The sequence below is a fragment of the Dermacentor andersoni genome, chromosome 3 (genome assembly GCF_023375885.2).
Source record: "Dermacentor andersoni chromosome 3, qqDerAnde1_hic_scaffold, whole genome shotgun sequence".
Classification (NCBI taxonomy): Eukaryota; Metazoa; Arthropoda; class Arachnida; order Ixodida; family Ixodidae; genus Dermacentor; species Dermacentor andersoni.
Window position 1 is genome coordinate 11,436,204 of NC_092816.1, and position 22,561 is coordinate 11,458,764.

Below are 22,561 nucleotides of genomic sequence, written 5' to 3' on the forward strand. Positions count from 1 at the left end.
GGGGAGACGGGGAGGGGGTGTGGACTCTGCGAGAGAGATTGGTGCCCCTAATGTGCGCACGCCTATGGCTTCACATTTATAGCAGATAAAAATTCGGGAACCGCGATGGCAGGTTGATCATCATCATCCTCCTTTTTTTTTTGTCCCGTGCCCCCCAGGACGACGGCCTCTCCCATCGATCTCCAATTAGCCCTGCCTTGCACTAGCTGATTCCAAGTTATGCCTGCAAATTTTTAAATTTCATCATCCCACCTAGTTTTCTGCCGTCCTAGACTGGGCTTCCATCCCTTTGGGGCCCGTTCTGTAAGTCTAATGATCCACCGGTTATCTACCCTACGCATTACGTGGCCTTCTCAGTTCAATTCTATTCCTTTTAATTTCAACTATAATATCGGCTACACTCGTTTGCTCTCTAATCTGCACCGCTGTCCTCCGTTGTCCTAACGCTGCGCCTAACATTTTTCGTTTCATCGCTTGTTGCCTAACTATTTCTCAAGTTTCTTTCTTAAGTTCCAAGTTTGTGCCCAATATGTGGGAGGTAGTTCGTCTTGAAGCTTCTCTTAACGTAACGATGAACAAATTAACAAAAATAGTTTATATCAAGTATTCAACACAAAACAAAGATGAAGTATCAGTTTCGCAAGTAATGAGATAGTCGAAAAATTGCTGATTGTTAAAATCTGTGAACTCTTCAAATGGTTTCGTTCAATAAATCAAGAGTGCAGTCCTGAAGCTGAGGGTTGCAGTTCGTGACGAATGATACAAGTTAACGGAATTATGCATTGACCTACGAAACAGTAAATAATTGAAACTCGATATCGACAAGCTATAGTGACTGATGTTGGAAGTCGTAAAAGGTCCCGAGTCACACGCATAAGTCACACCGCCAGTCAAGTGGAGGAGGTCGGTGGAGATAAGCGCAAGGGCAAGAAGAATGTCCCGGTGAGGAAAAAAAGTGCGCATAAGCACGCTTTCCACCGTAAGCTCTGTACAGTTTTCGTTGCCTAGCCGACGCCACTGACTACGCTTATTGAGGTAAAAAAACATATCCAGGAATTTTGGACATTGCCCCTCGGCAGTTTTACTTTGCCGCAATGCACCAGCGTAAACTAATGGGCAGCGTTTTTAATATGTATGTATGTATGTATGTATGTATGTATGTATGTATGTATGTATGTATGTATGTATGTATGTATGTATGTATGTATGTATGTATGTAATATATGTATGTATGTAGCACTTACGGCGCTTATTCGGCACTTGGCGAGGTAGCGCTAAGCGCCGCAAATGCGTATTTCATAAGAAGCCAACAAGCACTGACGCCAAGGACCTTGTACTTGGCGTCAGTGTTTGTTGGCTTCTTATGATATGACTAATAAAAATCGGGCCCCTCAGTTAACCCCCTTTCTTCTCGTAAATGCGTATGGTATTAGAAGGAAGGGTACCCTATGGACGTTTTTAACAAAAGCTTTTCAAAACTCAGCAGGCGTTCTGAAATATAATTTTTGAAAAGGCTGCGCACTGGAGTTACGCTGGTATATTGCGGTGAAGTTCAACAAATTGCCACAAGGGCAACGTTAAAAATTTCTGCACATGAGTGTATCCGTAGATAAAAATGCCCGGCTCTTAAGTAAATAACAATAATAAAGAAATCTGAAGCAGGAAGACGAGAGCTTCAGGGAGAAGTTTCCGATGCTCGAGGAACACGAGAGCACGGCACTTGGGACAGTGGGAGCCCCAGAGAGCGGAGGAAAGCGTCGCTCTGATTGGTCTATCGATCCCGACGGTCAGGAAATCGCGGACCGCGCGCTGTGCGTGGCCAGTTGACTCTCGAAAGGCGGAGCGCGCGACGAGAGGCGCTTCCCGCAGGGTGTCGAGTTCCCAGGGCACGCGTGTCACGTCGCGTGCTCGACGTCGGGCAACGAAAGCCGCGTCGCACGAGCGCTCAACGAACACGCAGCGGCTGCGCCTGCCGGGACTGTCACAGCGCGACCATGCGGTGCGCGTCTGCTTCTCGGGTGAGTATTGCCGTCTGCTCGAGCAGACGAAGCAGCAACGGAGCGTGACTGCGCTGGCGCTTGCAATGGACGTACTACGTAATAGTTCGTGACAGGGCTCTAGACCGTCGCAAACAGGCACTCGTCCAACATCGATCTCACGCACTGACCACTGTAAAGTGAGAACAAAGTGCGGCACGCGTCTGCAGACACGCAAGAGGGAGCGAGATCCTATAAAGTCAGCGTTGAAGTACGCTTAAAACTGTAAGCTAGGCGAGTTACTATTTATTAAATAAAAATACGACAGCAAAGCGAAGGACAAAGACGCAGCCTTTGTAATTAACAGTGAAACCAGCCCCTATGCCTCCTTTTTGTACTTTGGCTCTCTTTCTTGCACTAGATCGGCAATGTCCATAAATGCCAGCTCATCCGGCCTGCAAATGCCAACTAGTGTGGTTAGACGCATAAAATTGTCCCGGTCAATGTATTTTTATTCCCCTTCCCTCCCCCTTTCGCACTCTCTTACCTTTTCATGTTTCTCACTTCGTACTCGCCTAGCACATTTGCAAACATGCTGCAAATGCGTGTTCGCGAACTTCAACGTGGTCTTACCTGTACCGGTCGAACCAAAGTGTAGAATATAAAGCAGAACGGTCTGTTTATGAGTTAATACAAAATAGGTTTTGTAATATTGTAATGTACTGTAAAACTTTTGTAATATTGTAAATAGATGGAAAGTGTCAACGGGAAAATTGTAGAGTGACATGAAAAACTCCTGATACAGCTTTCTGTACCTCAATACGTGCTACGTAAAAGTGTTTTTCCGAGCGTGAAAGAAGCCCGAGAATGCACGCAAAGTGCCTCGAGCGGCCAGTCGCGCGACAATTTTGCGTGCATTTGCGGGCTTCTTTCACACTGGGAAAAACACTTTTATGTAGCCCGTATTGAGTAACAGAAGCTGTATCGGGAGTGTTTCATGTCGCTCTACTAGTTTCTCATTGAGACTTTTCATCTAATAATAATATTTGAGAAGTTGATTAATTAAGACTAATGATCAAATTAGGCGGAATGAAAAAAAAAAAAGCTTGAGTATGTCCAAGCGACGGCAAACAACATTACCTTCGTTATATCCAGCTACGTGGCATCGGCGCATTTCAAAACTCTGGCTAAAGTTAGCTGGGACACCCGGTATATAGGTGCCAGCTTAAAAACCATGACATGCGTTAGGCACCTTACTATGAATCCTAACCAACTGGCCCAACTTGCTGTCTTGATGCAATACAAAATAGGAAGCTCGGATATTCTTTTAACCCCTTCCCCCTCCCTTAATTATGGTAAAACTGTCAGTTGTCATTCGAGCCTTGCGACGTCCCAGAAAGCATGCATTATTCTGCGAATAAAAACATTGCTGAATCATGAAATAATCGCCTTCTGATCAGAATCACTGACTGATCTGGTTTAAATAGAAGGATTCCAGTTTGCGCGGTGAGCTCACAAATTTTCATTGCATTGATTGTCTTGATTTCGCTGGCCTGGAAGCACTGAAACGTGATTCGAAAGCCGCTATTTCTTTAGTCAAGCACATGCCTTCTCCTAGAGAGACAAGAAACACAGCATTCACTTGTGAAGTATTTACGTTTCAAAGAGACAGCACTTGAGAATGTGCCAGACATTCAAGCCTCTTATGCCATGTGCGACGAATGGCAAAATTCAGTATCTATTATAATATTTCCAAAGGGAGAACGAATGATTAAGATTTGTTTAAGAAATTAAGCGACGGAGAATTAGTGACACTGAATATGGCAGATTAGTTCTGCGGAAGTCCGGAAGGTGGAGGAAAGTACATGAAAGGGAAAACTTGGAGATCCACCAGAATTGTAGCACAAAGCTACAAAGGAAACCCATAGGGTATTTCTCAGAAAAAAAAAAAGCCCTGCAGTTGAAGAAAAATCTGTCCTGGTCCGGGACACGAACGCGGGACCAACGCCTTTCCGGGGCGGTCGCTCGATCTGCCATCTGAGCTAACCAGTTCTTGTTTTCTTTATTGCCGACTTCGACGTTCTAAATCAGGGTTTACAAAGGACAAAACGTGCTTTGGCCAACACGGTACTAAAATCTTTTCAACAACGCAAATTCATGAAAAACAGAGATCCATTGTGGTGGATCAGGCAGCTCTTTCAAAGCATCTCTCTCACACACAATACACTCAATGAAGTTTTCACGAACCGGTCGAACAACAATGTCTACGTTTTGAAATTGCAGTCTAGTTTTCCACATACGCGGAGGCTCAGGATCATAATGAGGTCATACGGGACATCCTCGGTGGTATCAGTCGGTAAGAAGCGTATTCCATATTGGTCCAGGGGTAAGTGTTTTTTCAATGTTCCCTGCAGAACATTCCAGTGAAAGATGGCATCCCAGCAATCTAAGAATGCATGTTCTATTGTTTCCTGTTTTTTTTTTCATAAGCAGACGGTGTTCCAGGGGATGAAAATACCCTTTACATGAAGCCAGGTCTTAACGGGAAGTGTGTTTCCGTGCAAATTGAAGAAAGATTTAGCGAACGACCATATATGCATTTTTTTCACTCTCTTTAGAACGTCTTGTCCTGGGCCTCCACAGTGTGGAAAACGGTACAAAGGTGCAGGGAGCATCGTGTCCACAAGATCTCTGTATAGTTTTTCTTTGTGACGGTGGACAGGTATTGCTGTGAAAAACGTACATTCATCATCCTATATGACAATACCACTTCACGCAGGTAACCAGTCACGGCTCCTGGCATATTGTAAAACGTCGAAACAACGAATGCTGGAAGTTGTCTACACAGCCGTACCTGTATCACTGTTCGGAGAAAGAGATCGTTTTGATCCCGTTAAAACACAAAGCGTGACACGACTTCTCGCAGAAACAAGTGAGCTAGACCAAGCCCACCTTTCTTGACCGGGAGGAACAGGTTCGTTCGACTCATCCTCTCCCAGGTAGAGGCCCAAATGAAAATAACGAAAACACGGTGAACTTTTTTGTACGCTTACCCTCGCAGCACAGAACACATTCATAACGTACCATATCTTAGAAACTAAGAAAAAGGTTGCAAACAGTTGCTCTAGAAAACATTGACAACTGCTTTCCTCTCCACCTGTCAGCCTTTTCCTTTGCTTTCGAAACTTTATCTAGCCAGTACGATTCAGGTTCGCGGTAACTTCCTAGAGGCACACCCAAGTACTGCGTTGGCAACGTCGACCACTTCGATCGATAAAAATTCTCCGGCGTGTCTTTCCAACTACCCATGCCAGAAGCCGAAGTCTTATCCCAGTTTATCTGGGCTCCAGTTGAAGCTCAAAACTTTTCAACAACAGTCGTTGCCTCTTTAATGCTCGCTTTGTTTGTGCAGAAAATCGCGATATCGTCGGCATATGCCAAAATTTGAACGTGTGCTGCCTGCAGCCGATAGCCTGCTATGCGCTCGTCAATTTTAATCGCCAAACAGAGTGGTTCGAGATAAGCAGTAAACAGAAGGGGCGACAGCGGGCATCCTTGCCGTACCGACGAGAGCACGCGAAAGCTATCGGCGAGTTCCCCATTAACAATGACGCGCGTTAAGCATTCTCTGTACGCCATCATGACGCCTTCCGTTATGACATTGTCAACGTTCGCATGTTCCAGTATGCAGAACAAAGCCTTGTGCGAGACGAGGTCGAAGGCTTTTGCCAAATCGATCTGCATCATCGCGACGTGATCGCCAATCGCATCGCGACACTCAAGCACACTTCGAGCCACGTGTACATTTGTTGTGATACTGCGGCCTTTAATGCCACAAGTCTGGTGCGGCCCTACCAATCCTTTAATTACACTTTGCAGTCGTTTGGCTAAAGCTTTCGTGAATATTTTATAGTCGACGTTGGCTAGAGTTATCGGGCGATATGACCCTGGCAACAAAAGTTTTTTCTGATCATCACTCTTCGGAATCAGCATGATATACGAGGTTGTGAAAGACAAGGGCAATCTTTTTCGCTCATACGCTTCGCTGATAACTTCGTGAAGAACACGAGCCACTGCAGACTTGAAGGTTTTATAGAAAGTGGCTCCCAAGCCATCATGCTCAGGTGTTTTACCGATGGATAACTCGCCTATTGCGCACTCTATCTCACTCAGGCTAATTGGCAGTTCCAGCCGTGTCTCCATCGACTTCTCCATCGAGCTTTGGCATCAATGAGAGAAATTCTTTCTGGTAGCTATCTTTAAGATTCCGCGGATGACCTAAAATTGCTTTAAAGTGATCGGCGATCCCTTGCTTGATCTCATTTTTGTCGGACGTAATGTGATTGTCTTTAGCTAGCTGGCGGATTTTCTTCCGACATGCGTACCTTTTCCCGTCTGATAAGGCTCGTTTCCTTGGAATTTCTCCCGCCCACAACTTCTCAGACCTTGATCTCACAAGTGCTGCTTTGTATTTTTCTGTGTCCATCCTTTCCAGTACAGTTTTCACTTCCTTTAATTCGTTAACGTACACACCAGGCTCGACACTTCCCATGCTGATAAAAAATGCAGTTGCTGGCGAAGCTTTGTTTTTGCTTGTTTCAGGTTGTGTCTAATGACACTGCTTCTTTCAATGGCCATTGTTTTTACTTTCTGTTTAAATTCTTCCCATTGAATGGCAAATCTTACTGGCTTGGCTGAAGTCAGGTTTTCTAGTTCCTTCGCTACAGCATCGACAAAAACATCGTCATGCAACAACTGCGCATTCATATTCCAAAGATCCCAGTTAAAGGTCCGTTTGCTTTGTCTTTTCCAGAACGTGGCAGTTACCAAGCAGTGATCGCTGTATGCTACAGCTTGTACATCATATTCACAACATAAGGGCACTAATTCGGCTGACACGTATAATCTATCTAATCGAGCGTGGCTATTACGCTGGATGTTGGTAAATCGCGGGCGAGTACCGCTGCTAAAAACATCTTCCAGGTCAATCATGCACCACTGCATCTAGAAATTCGGCACTCTTATCGCGACCACGTGAACATTTCGCTCTGTCTTCAGCATTGCAAACACAGGTAAAATCACCCAGCAGCATTAACACCTTGGAACAGTTTAAGTACGCTTCAAGACGCCCAAAGAAAGATCGACGGTCCGTGTCAATATTCGCCACATAGATACAAATATCACAGTAACCCACATCCCAAAAACAAAAATCAGACACTAAGAGGCGGCCAGACTCACACGAAAACATTGACTGCACACAAATGCCAAAATTATTTCGTATGAATATAGCGCAGCTGCCTGATCCACCAACCGCGTGACAAACGTCAAAGTGAGCTCGAAAATTGGACCCCGTTATGTCGGTTAGCTCTTGACTCTCAATTTTCGTTTCTTGGATTCCCACTATATGTAATTATTATCAAAGAGGAGACGACTTAGCTGACATTGCCGTCTTCTTGCACTGAACCCTCGTACATTTAACGTGGCTACGCGTAGCGTTCCTTCGATATTAACCGCCATGGCTACATGGTAGAATGGTGCCCATCACAGTTACACAAGGACGAGTGCTTATAATGGTGAGGCGATAACCACATCGAATGCCACTAAAGGAGACGAAGATCGACCTTTCGAAAAGGGCAGTCAAGTGCAACTTGGGCGTCCCTTCCTGACAAGAATCTAAAAAAGTAGTGCTCAGGATCACGGTCATTGCGCTCACTCCATTCGAGCTAGGCAGCACGGAGTTACGGGGATCGACCGTAATGTTCGGCCGCAGCTTCAAGGTCGACCTCCTTATACCCGGCGCTTTGGGCGGTGGCTCGTCTCCGCCGCTGCCATCCTGTTTCGCCGCCCGGCCCACGGTCTGGTCGTGGGGCCGTTTCCCCGTCGGTAGACTAGCTGGGCTGGTAAGGGTGTCCATGCCCTCAGGTTCAAGGAGGCTGGAGGTCGCTTCCGTCTCAGGTGGGGTTTTCACTTCAGCATTCGGCACGGCGGCAATGCCATCTGCAGTCGCTTGTTGGTGTCCTGTGGCAACAGCCTGAGCGACGTCGTTCTCCTGCTGTTCAAGTGGTACAGCAGACTGCCACGACCTCAGCTGCTTCACCAGCCGCGGACGACGCGTCTTCCATGTCCGCCTTGTCCATGAGTAGGACAGAGTTGTCCTCGTTGCCCACGTTTCCGGTCACACTAACATACGTCCGCTCGCACTGACTGTCCTCATGCCCGAAGCGTCGGCACGCATCACACCGTGGAATACGGCACTCGCGACGAATGTGGCCCGTGCCGCGGCAGCGTAGGCAGAAGGGAGCCCGGCACAACCACGAGGGCCGGTTCGCCGGCAACGCTCACCTGACGCGGAAGGTCGTCGAGTCCGGCTTCAACTTCAGCGTAACCAGCCTTGTTGTTGGGTCCTTATCAGCCACGCCGTGAGCCCGCCACCGCTCGCGGATGGTGTCCGTGACCTTTCCAAACGGCGCGAAGGCAAGACGTACATCCTCGTTAGGAACGCTGTGCAGCAGCCAATGCACTTTCAGGCGTATGTCCTGGTTGGCGGGGTCAATGACGAGACACCGGCCCTTTTTGAACTGCAGCTCTCCAACGCTGAGGATCTTTTTCACCGCGTCGCTGTCCTTGAAGGTCACGGCCCACACATGGCTGATACGGTAGGCCCCGAGAACAGCCACTTCTGGCAGGAGCGATAACTGAGCGAGTGCATCGCGAAAATCTTCCACCCGGCATGGCCGGGCCCTGACATCACAGTGTAGGAAAACCCTATTGAAAACAAAACGCCCTGTTGGCAGACTAGGCAGAACAACTTGGTACTCGTTGTCCGAGGAAGAAATCCTGTTACCGCGGCCCGTCTGGGCCGCTAAAGCCGCTCCTACGGAGCCCATGACATACACGTCTGCCACGCTCGGTGGCCGGAAGTGGAATTCCATCTGAACTAACCAGGAGGGAAGCCGATCGCAAAGCGAGGGCAAATTAGTGACACTGAATATGGCAGATTAGTTCAGCGGAAGCCCGGAAGGTGCAGGAAAGTACATGAAAGTACATGAAAGGGAAAACTTGGAGATCCACCAGAATTGTAGCACGAAGCTACAAAGGAAACCCATAAGGGTTTCTCGAAAGAAAAAAAGCCCCGCAGTTGAAGAAATATTCGTCCTGGTCCGGGACTCGAACCTGGGACCAACGCCTTTCCGAGGCGGTTGCTCGATCTACCATCTGAGATAACCAGGAGGCAAGCCTATCGCAAACGCGAGGGCGAATTAGTCGACAACTCGAGACACTGGGACACTGAATATGACAAATCCGTTCTGTACGCCTGTGAGATACACCTCTCCTTTACTTGGAAAACCACATCAAATGGACTCGCGCAGGAGAGGAGCGCAGGAAGAACACTGCCAAGAACATGTAAACAAGCGAAAGTGTAGAATAAAGATGTCTAGTTGCGTTTTTCTGAATTAGATTTGAAAGAACTGCAGAGAAATATATATTTGCGGAACAGTCACAGTTATCTTGGATCCATAGTTTACTGCTCTACCAAGTTACGTACGAAAAGCGACCCCCGTGTTGTTACTAGGGAAGTTGAGTAACACTGCGTGGCCACCAGTGCCGTACAACCGCGTAGAGCACAGGATGCTGCGGTTGGAAACGCACTGCGCCCACCAAGGAAGGTTAGAAAAACACCCACACAAGCATAGCAGATAAGTGTCCACGTGAGGCGGCTCGACTAATGACTAATGAATCATTCTCCACTTCCTGTTGTATTTTCTCTACTTCCTTCTTAAATAAAAAGATGTTCATCCATAAATATTTTCACGAACAACGGTTAAATTTGTTAATTTTCGCTTTTCCTTCCTGTTTGGCAGTTGCCTCGGCTCTCTCTTTTAGTAGGTCGCTTAATTTGTCAATTCCTCGCGACTCTTGTTTCCATTTGCAAACGTATACGAAAATTGCTGGAGAATTAGGGAAAAATCAGACGAGCTAACGGCTGGCATTCATATCTCTTGTGGGTTGATTTGGCATTGGCAGATTGATTTCGCAGCGCTGTAGGAATGTGTGTGAGGAGTGGTGGCAATGGCGGGGGGGGGGGGGGGGTAGAGCTAAGCCACTTAATTTCGGAGGGGGCGAGCCCCATACCCTGCCTATCCCTGGGTACGTGCCTGATCCGAGCTAACCAGGAGGGCACCCGATCGCAAAGCGCGGCGTATTAGTCGACAACTCGAGATATTGGGACACTGAATATGGCGAAGCAGTTCTGCGGAGGCCCGCAAGGTGGGAGCGTCCCGGAATGGCGTCGGTCCTGGGTTAGAGTCCCGGACCAGGAGGAATGTTTGTTCAACTGCGAGGCCTTTTTTTTTTTCTGAGAAACCCATATGGGTTTCCTTTGCAGCTTCGTGCTACAATTCGGGTGAATGCCCACCTTTTCCCTATCATGTACTTTCCTCCATCTTGCGGTCTTCCGCAGAACTGATTTCCCATACTCAGTGTTCCAGTGTCTCGAGTTGTCGACTAATTCGCCCTCGCTTTGCGATCGGCTTCCATCCTGGTTAGCTCAGATGGTAGATCGAGTGACCGCCGCCGAATGGCGTTGGTCCCGGGTTCGAGTCCCGGACCAGGGACTTCTTTCTTAGAAAGCCGTAGGGGCTTCTTTTGTATTTTCGTGCTACAGTTTGGGCGGATGCGAATTTTTCCCTTTCATAAAATTGAAGTGATCAGATTACAAATAATTGGTGGCAAAGATAGCCTTTACGGCTGCAACTGTATCTCGTGGCTCGCAATTAGAAAGACATAAAACAAGCTCTGTTGAAGCTGTGTTTTCTGCACCCTGGAGATTGACAAAATATTTAGCACATTTGATTTAGTTAGCCTGAGAAAATGTAATCAAGGCTGTTGAATAATGAAATGGAAGGAATCACGATACGCTTCAATTAATATAGGAGAGTCTCAGCCTGCAAGAGCGGAGTAAATTCTCCGTGAGCGGAATAGTCTACGCCAATTCACGGAGCTTGGTCTTCGTTTGAGTTTAATGCGCTTTCGAATAGTGCGTGGTCTACTAATTGAAATATTTTGAGGGGCGCGTTGAGTCGTGCGGATGTGCTCCGTATGGGCTCCCGAGTTCTTGGTCTTTTCCGAGCGACTATTGTACCAGCAGACCCGGACCTGCTCCCACAAGGTCACGGAGAGTGCCTGGAACCCTGCCGCTGTTTTTCGAGGCGCAAGACCCCTTTTTACCCCTTTAGGGGCACTTTCGTTCACCGGCCGCAACTAGTCGAGCTGGGCCTACTTCAGGCCTAGCGCGATTAGGGGCGCTATCGTCGTCGCCGCCGGCCTCTCGAGCCGTCACCGACGCTGTCGTGATGGAGTACGCCGTAGACGGAGAAGAAATATCCCCGGAGGAATATGAAGGCCGATGCCTATGGATACAGGCTGCCATCAAAGCCCATGATCGAGCTCGCCCCAAGCATGGGGATGCCAATGCCCAACAGGATGAAGCTATGACACCGACGGACGCCACCGGCAAGGCCGCCCAGACCAGTGGGGTGAACGCATCGATAAGACGCCGCCCATATAAAAAGAAGCCGCTCCCGCGTCTGCCAGAGAGCGACTACAAGATCGTACACCGGCCGAGAGGCGGACTTCGGCTCCGTGACCACACGGCCACTACACTACTGTACGCCCTGTGCCTGGACATCGGAGTGAACTTTGGGGAAATCAAGCAACACGACCAAGTAAGGATCAATCCTTTTAACAACTCCTTTACCGTGAGCACCCATTCTATGGAACGCGCAGGGAAACACGCGGAAGTACAGCATATCAAAATCCTAAACCAAGTCTATTCGACGAGTGCCTACGTAGCGGCACCGGACAACAGCATCAAGGGGATTGCGTATCACGTTCTAGAAGACCAAAGCCACGCCGAGATTATGGACGACATCGTTAAAGTCAACCCACAGCTAGAGATTGTGGACGCAAGAAGGATGGGAAAATCATCAAAAGCCCTCTCATCACTTTCGCCAACACCAAGAGAGTCCCGGACTCCATTTGATTCGGCGGAGGTATCCACAACTGCTACCTCTTCAGACCCAAAGTGGAAGCATGCTACAACTGTAGAAGACCGGGACATCGCTCGGACGTGTGTCCGGAAGAACGAAGAAATCTCTGCTACAGGTGCGGCGATGAGCATCCGGTCCAAGACGAGCCCACGTGCACGCCGAGGTGCATCCTGTGCAAGGGAGAACACTTCACGGGGTCCAACCAATGCAAGATCAGATATGAGAGAGCGCCCGCCAAGGGAAACAAGAAACGAAGTGGGAAGCCTCAAGTGGAATTTCAGCGACCGGAGGGACAGGGAGCGCAACCTGCGCACCCGAGACAGCAGCAGCAACAGCGAGGCAGAAGCAGATCGAGAAACCGAGCCCAGGGTAACGACCGAGGAAAACGAGACCGCTCAGAGTCCTACCCGGCGCTACCGAACGCCTGGCGGGAAGGAGCACCACATCAGGTGAGCGGGACACCGCAATCCTCCCACCAGAGTAATAAAATTAAGGAACTTAAAGCAATCATACAAAAACAGGAACGAATAATTCAGGAACTAATGAAGGCAATAACGCAACAGCAGCAAGAAAGTAAAACACATATTGCTCAACAACCCGCGATCTTAACACAGGAACCGCGGAGGGAATCCCTCCCCCCGTCAAACTCATCCTCTAGGGCACCCTCACCTGCAAGAGGGCCTCCGACAAAAAAGAGGTTGATGGAAGACTCAGAGAATCACGAAAAACGGAATCACGAGGAAGTAGTGAGCCTATTAAGAACAGTGGCAACGAGATTAGATAAAATTGAGGAAAGGCAATACAATATTGAAGCAAACATAGAAGCACGCTTCACAGCTACCAGAAACGAGACCAGGGAACAATATAAAACCTTAGCACAACAAGTAAGAGTCCTTACAAACGCAGCAAAGGCTACAAACGAGCTAGTACAGAAACATGACAATCAACTGGTTAAGGTGATGGGCAAACTCTTTCCGGCCCCAGGACTCATGGCCTCCACCACAGCGCAATCCATCTCCCTCCCTAAAGCCAATCATGGGGAAGGGCCAGACGGAGATAAGAATATGGCAATGGAACTGTAGGAGCTTCCGCGGAAAGCGGGAGAACCTAGAGCTCCACATTCAAAACCTTGAAAAAGAAAAAATTCCCGATGTCATAGCCCTACACGAAACCAAGAAAAAAGTAGAGGTTCGGGATTATAAAACATATGAAAATGGCAAGGAAGAAAAACCACTCACGGCCTTCTTGGTCCATAGAAATCTAACTGCAATAGAGCACGAAATTCAATCGAACGGTGCAGACTGCCTCCTGATAGAGGTCATACCGCTAAAAAGAAGCGAGGCCCCGCTTTTTATTCTAAACATATATAGCACCCCCAAGGCGGAATCCTCCCCCATAATAAAAGCCATGAACGAAGCCAGAAAAATCAGTAAAACGAATCCCCTAATAGTAGTCGGAGATATGAACGCACAACACATGGCATGGGGTTACAGAACAAATTTAAAGAAGGGTACTAGCCTCTGGCAACATGTTCAGGACGAAGGATACACGCTCCTGACAGATCCGCTGGTGCCAACTAGGATAGGGAACAGTGTGAAAGCTAACACATGCCCTGACCTGACCCTATGCAAAAACATAGTAGACGCACAATGGCACAACACGAACAAAAACATAGGGAGCGACCATTACATTATAGAGACCACTATACCCAGCAGTACGCTCAAGAAGGAAAGAAGAAGGGCGACACGAGTGGTAGACTGAAATAAATTCAGAGAAAGGAGACAGGGTAACGCAGATGGAAAGAAGATCGAAAACCTTTTTTAAATTATGGGGTTTTACGTGCCAAAACCACTTTCTGATTATGAGGCACGCCGTAGTGGAGGACTCCGGAAATTTCGACCACCTGGGGATCTTTAGCGTGCACCTAAATCTAAGTACACGGGTGCTTTCGCATTTCGCCCCCATCGAAATGCGGCCGCCGTGGCCGGGATTCGATCCCGCGACCTCGTGCTCAGCAGCCCAACACCATAGCCACTGAGCAACCACGGCGGGTGATCGAAAACCTAAATGAATGGATTCACAAACTATTGAAAGACGCAGAGCACACCACCAAGACGATAGAGATAGCAGCCGAAAACAAAGCCGCTGATAGCAGATTATTACACATGTGGCAGGCACATAACAGCTTACAAAAAAGATGGATGAAACAAAAACACAACAGAAAACTTAGAATTAGAATAGCCAAACTAGAAACAGAAATCGAAAGTCATTCTCAAAACTTAGTTAAACAACAATGGGGACAAACATATGATCAAATGAGCGGAAAATTGGGGCTCAAAGACACACGGCATCTTCTGAGACATCTTTTAGACCCAGAAAACAGCAGAGCCGCTCACCAGGAGGGATGTAGCACGCATAATTCATGCAAGCCCACTTAATGACGAAGAAATGATAACGGAATTACAAAACCGATACCTATGCACAACGAAAAACCTGACGCTTCCCAACTACAGCGGCAACCCCAACCCTGAACTTGACGAAAACATAACGGTAGCTGAGGTAAAGGCGGCCATGCAGAAACTTAGAACATCCTCCGCTCCAGGAGCGGATGGGGTGACGAACAAAATACTAAGAAATCTAGACGAGGACTCTATTCAAGGGATCACGGCGTACTTTAACAAGTGCTGGAAGAATGGGTGGCTGCCAGAGACGTGGAAACACGCCAAGGTAACTCTCATACCCAAGCCAGGCAAGAAACTCGAACTAAGCAACCTCAGACCCATATCCCTAACATCATGCTTAGGGAAGCTATTGGAGCACGTGGCGCTATCTAGATTACAAGACCACATGGACAAGCACATTCTCTTTCCGCACACGATGATAGGCTTACGGCCCAACCTGTCTACGCAAGATATAATGCTCAGGCTTTCGGAAGAGGTAATAAACACACCGAATAACACCAACACTAAAGCAATAATGGCACTGGACCTCACCAAAGCCTTGGATAATGTCACCCACAATGCCATCATGAATGCCCTCTCCGACTTAAACGTGGGGGAGAGAATATACTCATACATCAAGGCTTTTCTAACTGACAGAACGGCTCAAATAACATTCGGAAGCATCAAGTCGGATACAAGCAAAGGCACACCGCAGGGGTCAGTGCTGTCACCCTTTCTGTTCAACATAACCCTCATACCCATGGGCAAGCTTCTTGCCGCCATACCAAACTTATCGTCGGCACTCTACGCAGACGACATCCCCCTCTGGACAGTCAGGGGAAGCGAAGGTGATATTGAGAGCACGCTACAGACGGGAGCGAATATAGTGACCGGATGCACCAGGAGAGTCGGGCTAACGTGCTCGCCACAAAAATCCGAGCTCCTAGTTATCAGACACAGACCTAAGAAAAACGATCCCTCGGCACAATTGGATGTTAGGGTTGATGGTACAAAAGTTCCAGAAGTACAAACCTTGAGAATCCTGGGAATGCACATTCAAAGAAACGGGAAAAACACAACTACACTAAACAAACTAGTCGCATGCGTTGGACAAACCAACAGGCTCATAAGACGAATAGCTAACAAACACCAGGGAATGAAAGAAACAGATTTGAGGAGGCTAGTGCAGGCTGTCGTTCTCAGCCGTATAGTATATTCTCTCCCCTATCTCAAACTTCAGGCAGCGGAAAAGAACAAGGTTGAATGCCTCATAAGACAATCGTACAAGGCAGCCCTTCATCTCCCTAAGTATACATCAACAGAAAGGCTGCTAATGTTAGGCATACACAACACGCTTCCCGAGCTAGTCGAGGCGCACAGAATCGCATAGTACGACAGGCTAACAAAAACACCCGCGGGAAGACACATTCTAAGGACATTGGATATCAGGCAATAATGCATAGGGACGGATGCCGTGCAAATGCCTAGAGACATACACAAGTATCTGAGAATAGATCCAATCCCGAAAAACATGCATCCCGAGTACCACGAAGAAAGGAGGAAGGCGAGAGCCAAAGCCCTCCCCTCCACAGGCAATATTCAAACCATAAGGAGGCAGTCTGTACGTACGTTGCAGAGCTCTGTGATCACGATGCCTTTTCGATAGGCGTCCTGGGCATGGACCTAAAACCATTCTCAGCCGCCTCTGTGCGGAGCAAAAAGGCACGCGAGGCGGAGGAAACGGCCATCGCCTTACCCGTTATAAGCACTAAAGCCAACAAAATTTTTAGCGACTCGAAGACAGCCGTTCAAAACTTTGCAAAAGGGAGGGTCCACAAACCCGCCAAACAAATCCTAAAACCGCAAAATTTCAACGCCAGACCCATTAGCATCATATGGGTTCCGGCCCACGCGTCGCATCCTGGGAACGAGGCGGCCCACAACTTAGCCCGAGGTTTCGTCAACGGGGCAGTGGGTTAGCCGGTCCTGAGGTCGGCCAGAGAGACCTTGACCACCTACCACGAGATCACATCATATTACAGAAACAACAGAAGGACGCTCCCGCCGCCGGACAAAAGCCTTAATAAACATCAACAAGTGGCCTGGCGGAAGCTACAAACTAACACCTTCCCCAACCCCTATATATACTCCAAGGCCTACCCAGGAGTCTACACCCCCGAATGTAAGCTCTCCGGGGTCACAAAGGCAGATTTAAAACACATTTTATTCGATTGCGACAATCTAAAACCGAAAAGAGAATGGCATCTCTCTAACGAACCAGAGTGGGAGTATGCGGTGTCCAGCTCGGACCCAGCGGTTCAACTGCAGGCCGTCAGCTGGGCTTTGGAAGTCGCCGACAGACAGGGCCTCACGACCATAACAGGTGGCACTAGAGGAACTGATCGGACGGCCACCTCACGCACCCTGGAAGCCCACTAAAGTTTACCAAATCGTTTCTGTTTACGAAATAAAGTTGTTACCACCACCACCACTGAGTTTGTGTCGTTTCATGCTACCATCTCGTCTCTTCGCATTATATTTATTATGCTTTGCTATGTTTGCTTTAATTTGCTTCTGTATAACACACTAGTGCCATGATCGATACATTTTAGGCTGTGGAATAATTATCGTGGTAACAACGACGAAGTTTGCCCGTCGTTATGAAAGAAATAAAAAAAACTAAGTCCGTACCATTGGTAGGTGCCTAAGTAAATTCGAAGAAAAATGCGTGACAACGAATGTATCCGAAGCTCCAAGTTCTACCATATGAAGTTAGTAGTCAAGAAAACGGAAAACATGTGATAAATTAACATTGTGCTTAGGTGGAATGGCAAAATAAAGATCTTGCGGATTCCACGTGCAACGTGAATCGCTGGACGTAAAGACTGCTTCATATATATATATATATATATATATATATGTATATATATATATATATCATCAGCCTGGCTACGCCTACTGCACGGCAAAGGCCTCTCCCATACTTCCCCAACTACCCCGGTCATGTGCTAATTGTGACCACGTTGTCCCTGCAAACTTCTTAATCTCATCCGCCCACCTAACTTTCTGCCGCCCCCTGCTAAGCTTCCCTTCTCTTGGAATTCAGTCCGTAATCCTTAATGACCATTGGTTATCTTCCCTCCTCATTAGATGTCCTGCCCATGCCCATTTCTTTTTCTTGATTTCAACTAAGATGTTATTAACTCGCGTTTGTTCCCTCACCCAATCTGCTCTTTTCTTATCCCTTAACGTTACACCTATCATTCTTCTTTCCATAGCTCGTTGCGTCGTCCTCAATTTCAGCAGAACCCTTTTCGTAAGCCTCCAGGTTTCTGCCCCGTAGGTGAGTACTGGTAAGACACAGCTGTTATACACTTTCCTCTTGAGGGATAGTGGCAACCTGCTGTTCATGATCTGACAATGCCTGCCAAACGCACCCCAGCCCATTCTTATTCTTCTGGTTATTTCAGTCTCGTGATCCGGATCCGTGGTCACTACCTGTCCTAAGTAGATGTATTCCCTTACCACTTCCAGTGCCTCACTACCTATTGTAAACTGCTGTTCCCTTCCGAGACTGTTAAACATTACTTTAGTTTTCCGCAGATTAATTTTTAGACCCACCCTTCGGCTTTGCCTCTCCAGGTCAGTGAGCATGCATTGCAATTGGTCTCCTGAGTTACTAAGCAAGGCAATATCATCAGCGAATCGCAAGTTGCTAAGGTATTCTCCATCAACTTTTATCCCCAATTCTTCCCACTCCAGGTCTCTGAATACCTCCTGTAAACATGCTGTGAATAGCATTGGAGATATCGTATCTCCCTGTCTAACGCCTTTCTTTATTGGGATTTTGTTGCTTTCTTTGTGGAGGATTACGGTGGCTGTGGAACCGCTATAGATAGCTTCCAGTATCTTTACATATGGCTCATCTACACCCTGATTCCGTAGTGCCTTCATGACTGCTGAGGTTTCGACTGAACCAAATGCTTTTTCGTAATCAATGAAGGCTATATATAAGGGTTGGTTATATTCCGCACATTTCTCTATCACCTGATTGATAGTGTGAATATGGTCTATTGTTGAGTAGCCTTTACGGAATCCTGCCTGGTCCTTTGGTTGACAGAAGTCTAAGGTATTCCTGATTCTATTTGCGATTACCTTAGTAAATACTTTGTAGGCAACGGACAGTAAGCTGATCGGTCTATAATTTTTCAAGTCTTTGGCGTCACCTTTCTTATGGATTAGGATTATGTTAGCGTTCTTCCAAGATTCCGGTACGCTCGAGGTTATGAGGCATTGCGTATACAGGGTGGCCAGTTTCTCTAGAACAATCTGGCCACCATCCTTCAACAAATCTGCTGTTACCTGATGCTCCCCAGCTGCCTTCCCCCTTTGCATAGCTCCCAAGGCGTTCTTTACCTCTTCCGGTGTTAGTTGTGGGATTTCAAGTTCCTCTAGACTATTCTCTCTCACCTTATCGTCGTGGGTGTTACTGGTACTGTATAAATCTCTATAAAACTCTTCAGCCACTTGAACTATCTCATCCATATTAGTAACGATATTGCCGGCTTTGTCTCTTAACGCACACATCTGATTCTTGCCTATTCCTAGTTTCTTCTTTACTGCTTTTAGGCTTCCTCCGTTCTTGAGAGCCTGTTCAATTCTATCCATATTATAGTTCCTTATGTCCGCTGTCTTACGCTTGTTGATTAACTTAGAAAGTTCTGCCAGTTCTATTCTAGCTGTAGGGTTAGAGGCTTTCATACATTGGCGTTTCTTGATCAGGTCTTTCGTCTCCTGCGATAGCTTACTGGTTTCCTGTTTAACGGCGTTACCACCGACTTCTATTGCGCACTCCTTAATGATGCCCATAAGATTGTCGTTCATTGCTTCAACACTATGGTCCTCTTCCTGGGTTAAAGCCGAATACCTGTTCAGTAGCTTGATCCGGAATTCCTCTAGTTTCCCTCTTACCGCTAACTCATTGATTGGTTTCTTATGTACCAGTTTCTTCCGTTCCCTCCTCAAGTCAAGGCTAATTCGAGTTCTTACCATCCTATGGTCACTGCAGCGCACCTTGCCGAGCACGTCTACATCTTGTATGATGCCAGGGTTCGCGCAGAGTATAAAGTCGATTTCATTTCTGAGACTATGCAACTATACCACGTATCAATTTCGCTATAATATCCCCAAAATGCCAAAATAGTAAAAATAGCAAATATAGGAACATTTCAGAGACATTTAAAGAAAATTCAGCCTATCGTAGTAGCCATGTATGGTCCTCCTAACGATGTGTCTCGTTCCGATAAGAAAATACGAATCATACTCATACTTAATTCTGAACTCATTCTTTTTGTTGTAGTAACGAAAAGTGATTGAGGTGGTGTAATTTTTGACTCTCTTTAGCCGCGAAATGTGTTGAGCTTGAGTTTTTAGGGCTCCTACATCCGTACTCTTGCTACGGCACGTTGAGGTAGCAAGCACGCGAGAGCGCGTACAGCAAGCTTTTTAAGATTAGTCGGGCGAGCATATGTCTGGCATTGATCTCTAATTACATCTGCTATCTGCAATGCTTCCCGCGCTCACGAATGATGCACCGGCCCAGTGGGAAAGCGCGATGGCGCCGCTGCAGTGGATCAGGCAGCTGTTCAGATAAGGAGAGCCGCAAAACTGGTCCTGAATATGTTTCCAATTCGCTTAATTTTTTATATTACGCATAAAGATCCTCCCACACCGCGGAAATGCGACTACTTTTCCAACAGGCATTTTTTTTTCACGCACAAGAAATCTTATCTGCGACAACTGCCAAAAATATTGTTATCGAGTCGCAGAACGTTGCAAACTTTAAAAGATCATGGTATATACGGAACATAATTTTCTGCACGTCAACCCTTTTACTCCACATCTATACCACATCACACAGGGAATTCAGGCAAACTTCGTCCGACAATACGGGAAACAGTTAGGGGCTTATTTAGAGTTCTTTTTAAAAAGCCGTCTTGGATTGAAGGTATTACTTCAAAAAATTTTTGCTCCCTTGTTCGTTAAGTGCTACACAATTTACAAAATAGTGTGTTCACAAACTTTTTGCGTTTGCTTAAAACTGTGCGGCAAATTGGAAAAAGAGGGAATGAAAAGTGAGGTTTGCGCCTAACTTCACTTCTTCAAATAAAAAATTTCTAACTTATGTAAAGTTACTTGAGGACAATCTCTTGATGAACTTCCTGCCAAAACGTACTGCTATATTCTATTTAATAAAAGTATTACAAATAAAAGTATTAAACTCTATAAATAATAAAAGCATTAAACATAAAGGTATTAAGCAAATTGATCAGCTTCGCTGTTCAACGGCATAGGTAATTATCATGGTCAACGGCGTACTTATCCTGATTTTGTTTACAAACCAACGAACTTCACGGCAATTGGACTCGATTAAAATAATGCACCGGCAGCCCGAACATTATCGTAATAGAGGTTATTTAGAAGCTTCCACTAGGCTAATAGAGGTTGACTAATTTATCATTCGCAACGTGCATTAAAAGACAAGGTGTGAGGAAGTCGTATGAAATAGCGAGAACCACAGCTTCAGGTTTAGGATCTCTGAAAGAGTTTATTCGCGTTATCCACAACTAGTAATAATCAGTCGGGCAAGCAAGCTTTGCGAACTGCAGATTCACAGCTTCTTCCATTCCGTGCTCGCGCGCCGCGATATACGCACAAAGAATATTCTCGGTCAGATTTTACGTTCTCCCACGGGAGGTCTGTCCGAATTCCTTGCCTGACAACTCTCCATTCTCTGAAGGCTTGATCATTATTGCGGTTGTGTTGGTAAGACGCGACCGAATACTTATGACGCGGACGGCGAAAGAAGACGATAGACAACACGTGAGCGCCAACTTTCGATAATTTATTGAGAACCGCAGAGCGGAATATAAAGGCTTGTCGTGGCCGTACAGAAGCAGCTACCAACTGACGCGTGAAAACATCGAGGCAGAGATGATCGATAGTTTAGAAGGAGACTGTGTTCCAGTCATCGATTGCTCTACCTTCGAAGGAAGGAAGGAAATCAACTTTATTCAGGTCCTGCAGGCCACGAGAGCTTTGGGCTCTCATGGAGTGGGCGTCTCCCACGACGGAACCGGGAGGTTGAGTCTGAAGGTAATTACAGTATTTGCGTCGTCACTGATTGTTTTGCTGACTGCGCTTGCGTGATGTACGGCTACGACATGGCTTTATATTGCGCCTTGCGGCTCTCAATAAATTGTTGCAACTTGGCGCTCGCGTGTCTCCCGTCCTCTGTCACCGTCCTCGTCTGGTCGCGCGCTCTAAGTTTTAGTCCGCTTCATCCTTATTCATGCGCAGTAAGAAAACGCTTTTAAGTGTACGAGTTACAGTGTTCAACAAAATCGCTTTCGCACTGAATGACTTCTGTGACTGGCATTATCAAGCTATGCAGTGTGGCCTGGTGTTCGACGAGCCCACCGCCGCAAGCGTTGTTGCAGTTCCCTGTAGCCGTGAAATTAAAGCCACTGCGCCGCCTCGCAAGCACGCTGCAGTGCGTACAACTCGGGCAGTCGAAAGCGATTCTTAAAATGGCTGGCTGTTGCATCGCTCACGTGATTGGACTTGACTACAATAATGCACGGGCAGCCCGAGTATCATCGTAATAGGGACCATTTAGACGCTTCCACTAGGCTAATAGAAAATTGACTAATTTATCATTCGCAGGGTGCGAGGAAGTCGTATGAAATAGCAAGAACCACAGCTTCAGGTCTAGGATCGTAAATTGGTTTAGGACGCGTAAATTGGAGCCTCGTTCTCAGTGTGCGCCTTGATTTTCGTCAGCACGTGGCCGCCGCTCATCGGGGCGCCGTGTCGACTTCCTTGGCGGCACGACGCCAGCGAAGGTTCTCCGCCTTTTGCCAAAGGCATCGCGCTTCATTCGGGAGTACGATGGACCCATTTGCCGCAAGGTCTAAGCGAAAAGTGGTGGAACACTTTTCACAACAATGTTTTTCTTCGTGTACGGCATTTGCTTGCGTGCGCCTTTTGCAGCTAGGAGGGATCCACTTCGAGGTCACGTTTTGGAACTCCTTAA

General features: G+C 47.0%; 1 protein-coding gene across 1 annotated transcript in view; it reads left to right on the forward strand.

Moving 5' to 3' along the window:
* The first annotated feature begins 1,851 nt into the window (after positions 1-1,851).
* LOC126520922 (neprilysin-1-like) overlaps positions 1,852-22,561 on the forward strand; it is a 253,446-nt gene continuing 232,736 nt past the window's right edge. The window contains exon 1 of the mRNA XM_050169752.3: positions 1,852-2,018. The gene's annotated coding sequence lies outside the window, so the exon portion shown is untranslated. The remainder of the gene's footprint in view (positions 2,019-22,561) is intronic.